The 4,388-nt window shown below is 37.1% G+C and overlaps 1 long non-coding RNA gene across 1 annotated transcript; it reads right to left on the reverse strand.

Annotated features, from left to right (window-relative positions):
* Positions 1–383: 383 nt before the first annotated feature.
* On the reverse strand, positions 384–3,708 carry LOC309968499. The gene is made up of 3 exons (XR_014326580.1): positions 3,529–3,708; positions 2,215–2,282; positions 384–475 (listed from the first exon to the last, which is right to left on the reverse strand). It is a non-coding gene; the product is annotated as an uncharacterized lncRNA (long non-coding RNA).
* Positions 3,709–4,388: the final 680 nt, after the last annotated feature.

The following is a 4,388-nucleotide window of genomic DNA, read 5'->3' on the forward strand; positions in this document are numbered from 1 at the left end:
CACTGCTAAAGTTTTGGGGAAACTTAAAAGAGATTATGTAAGTCGGAGGACTTGGCAAAATTCATCAAATGTAGTCCTACAGGGCCTTCTGCATTCTCTAAAAAGATGAAATTATAAACTGTGTACTTTTAATGATTAACAGATTCTAGGCATACTGTGGGATATGGGAAACTTTCCCATAATAAAGATATTTAGTTAACTATAAAGTCTTCCTCCTTCACGATGCTCAAAAACAGAGACTTTTCTAAACTGGGTTTCAAGTAGACTAGAAGAACATATAGTTACAATAAAATTTGCTTCATTTCCTGGGGTTTCATCATCTCAGTATATAACAGGGAAAATGATAAACCCTCTTCATTTCCTCACCTGTAAAACGTAGAGATTGGTAGGTGATCTCCAAAAATCTTCCCAGTTCAAAAGTTTTTAGGATGTCTATATTCTTCCAAAGGAGTGATAATTCAAGACAAGGCTTTGCCTGATTACAGTTGAGGCATAGGAAAAGAAATGTATAACCTCTGTAAGTGCACTGTAGTTTTCAACACATTACATTAAAAAAAAAAAAAACAGTCTTTGTGGTGAACGTCTTAACAACGAACACACCCTGAGGAGATCCTGAGCAAAATAATCTTCTTATTATAAATTGCAGTTTCCTGCTGAGATTTTTTGGGGATCTATCATCCACAGTGTTCAACCACCAACTGTCAATAATCTAACCAACAAATGAGCCAGAGTAAAAAATGTCACTGTGTTTGTTCTTGTCTCAGATGTTACAACTGAACTCAGTACATTCAAAAATTCCATTTATGTAATCGAGTGTGTGTGTGAGTGTATGTTTTCTTCATATGAGGGCCTCTGAATTAAGTGAAATTCTTATTAATTGTTTTCAGGCATATAAAATTGCCCAACTGACTCCAAATAGGCAAAATCAAAGCAATCAACTCATTTTATTTTCAACTTTGACCACATCATAGGAAAGGAACTTACAAATCTAGTCCAAATAAATCTGTTACATATCAGTCCAGAATAATTACCAAGCCCAGCTCAATCCCAGTTCAATTGACCAATCCTTTTATCTCTGTGATGTTTACACAAATCTTATCACAATCATCACTCAGGGTTTGGCTTGAAGGCTGCCCAAAGAATAATAATTTTTTTTAACGGTAAAAACTTCATATTAGCCTCCACTTTTACCAGCTCTGGAGTGCTAAAAAGAACCTTCAGGATACATGACTAGATGTTGCCTTCTATTTTCTGAATTAAGAACCATTTAACATGTGAAAAGGTCTTCCTACTCTGTTCAGACTACCTCAGAGGTGTGTTTCCCTGTAAACACCCATAGCTACTGCCACATTTTGGCCTGGGAAAAATAAAAGTACCAGGTGTGGCATCTCCAATCCACCAACCCTAGACAGCATTTTCATTCTTGTAAATTCACAAGTTTGGGCATATTCCTAACGTCAGCCAGATATACTTTGGTATTCATATTTTTCAGATTTTGGAAAGGTAATAAGGATCATACACCAAGTACCATGCAGCATCCCCAGGGAAGTCTGAGGAAACACCCAATCAGTCATAGGATCATGACTCCAATGAAACATGAATATTCACACTCAGTAGAATAAGTAAAGATTATTAATAGCCTCAAGTCAATTCAGGACAAGTTTTGTCCTCAAATGAATTATGAAAACAAAAACTCACTTTCAAGAATTTTTTGGATTTGGAAATTGAGGCTCATGAATTGTGGACCTGTAGTGGAACTAGGATTTGAGTGTGAGAAGGGAACAACGGAAAAAAATTCATATTATTTTAGTGTCTTCCTGTCTAGAAAAGAAACTATTTCTCCACTTGCAACAGTTAAGAGTCTTTTGAGGGTTGATCCTCTCTAATTGAGACCTCAGCATCTCACCTTCAAAAGGATCCTTGCAAGTAGATAGCATGTGTATGTGCTTCCAACATATACTCTACAGTAATTTACTGCTTCCAAACTCCACCCAGTTTCTTTTATGATGTTCACAGTTTCAGAAGACAGTTCTGCTCAGGCCTGAAATAGCAGCCCACCTGGCTCCATTTATCCCCCTTTCATATTAAGGACAACGTAACCCCAAACATTTACTTTTAAAGATTTCACACAGGCCATTTGGGAAATTTATTGTCGTCTTAAAGAGACTTGTCTTTTTCATTCAGCGGACCCCACTACAAAAACCAGCTCGGTACCTGTCGGCCATCTGGTCTCTGTGTATACACCAGGCCGAAATGTCCAGATTTCCTCCTTTGAGTTTGCTCTGTAGAAGACAAATCCGATTAGGTGAAAAATAATGCTGCAAGACTTACAAGCCATTATTCTGAATGCAAATGACATTTTCTTTAATAAGTGTTCCCAGTCTAAATAAGCTTTGAACTTCAGATCTGCCTGGGTGCTGGGGTTTGTTTGCAATATTCATGTAGCCAACATGACGACACCTTTGGCTGAGACCCAGATATTTTTAATCAGCAAAGCTGTAGCGTATGAAACAGATTCAAATGGCCCTTCCTTTTCCATGTCAGAAATTTCCGGGAACATAACCTAGTGATTCTAGCGCAGAGCAAACAAAATTAAACCAAGGTTTATTGTATCATAACAGCCAGTGTCTACTGGTAACTTGAAATCTAGCAGACTCTCGTAACAATAAATAGGGAAGTATTTATTTTTTGAGAATACATAGGGTTATATGACAGTGACAGATGGCAAGAGTTTTAGGTTCTGAACAAGCCATGTTAGTAATTTACTGACAATTATCCTTTCCTCCAGATCACTGTTTCTTGTCTCTACCTGTATATCAGTATCACCCGAGAAACTCTTTAAAAAATACTAATGTTTCACTCTATAGCAGAAATTAAACCACAAACTCGAGAGGTGGGTTTCAGAGTCTTTAGATTTTACGGTTTTCTTGGTAATTCCAATGCGTAGCTGATTTTGATAACAGTTACTCTGATATTCATTCATTCATTCAATTATTCAACAAGTATGTATTGACTACCAATTATGCCCTGGGACTACTCTAAACACTGGAGATTCAGAAAAAAATGTCCAGAATGGCTGGAGGATGGTCATCAAAGGTCACAACTGATGTTGGACAGAGTGCAGGAGCTGGGTCTTGCAGAACCTTGAAGGACTTTGCATTTTATTCTAGGTGCAATGAAAAGCCATGGGGTGGGAAGGGAGAGGGTTAAGCAAAGGAGTGACATGATCTGACTTATATTTTTAAAAGATTATTTTGACTGTCTCCTTGGAGAATATCATTAAAATGAAATCAAGTCCAAGGACAGAACAAACCATCAGTTTGTGGAACAAAACAATAGAAACTATTGGACACTTGCTTTTATTACTGGTTTTGTCTTAGACCAGCTGAGTGGTATGCCTGCTGTTTTATAGTCATCATTCCTCTGGGCCACGTTTGGATAAATTACTGCAGCACCAGTGCACTTAGTGAGCTTCCAGTGTTCAGAGGAGACTGCATATGACTTCCTCAGCTACTAAATAGAACTCACCTTCCGAGCACAGCACACATTTCTCATCTTGATTGTGCATGACTGACTGCTTCCCAGCCGAGGCATTCTCTCAGTAATAGGAGGATAAAAAGAATCTAAGTGATGACTCTTCCCAGCTGAGGCTTTATATGCTCATAGCCTAACATCTTCTCTTTGCCAAATATTGTTCGAATTATACGTTCATTAAATGATGTCACGGACAGCATCATCTTTCTAATCTTTGCAAAATGGAATTAAATATTTACTCCATTATATCCTTAAAAGCACTTTAAACTTTAACTATTTAAAAAAATGTTTAAGATATGTATTATTATGATTATAAGAAGAGTAAGCCTCCAGCCTAGCTTGATTCTATTTTTATCCTAATTACACTTTAGAATGATAATTAAACAAGATATCTAGGCAAACTAATTTTAGTTGGCTGCCCAGTGAGGATACATTTACTTACATTTATCTACTACATTTATTAGTCATTAACTTATGAATAAGTAAGTAGAAAGCCAGTATGTTACTTAAGCAATGTGGGCATGTCCTCCAGCCCCCAAATACCTCCTTTTAAGCATGGTGCCAAAAATACAAGACATTCATTTGCTTGGGTCTCAGTCAAGTATTCATTTCATTTTGTAGAGCCCTCAGCTTTATTTTCTAACACCTTAAGAGATAAAGAACAGCAGTCAATTAAAAGCAAAAAATGCACATGAGGCTGAAACATCAGTCATAGGCTCTAAGTGTACGGTTACAGGGTAGGAGGAGCAATGGAAAAGAGGGCATTGGAGAAAGCTTTCTGAAAGAGAATGTAGAACAGTACAAAAGAATGATATTTCTGACTTCACAGTTATGTCCAAGATGATCCCTATAGT

The sequence above is a fragment of the Leucopleurus acutus genome (assembly GCF_964270905.1).
Source record: "Leucopleurus acutus genome assembly, chromosome: 11".
Lineage (NCBI taxonomy): Eukaryota > Metazoa > Chordata > Mammalia > Artiodactyla > Delphinidae > Leucopleurus > Leucopleurus acutus.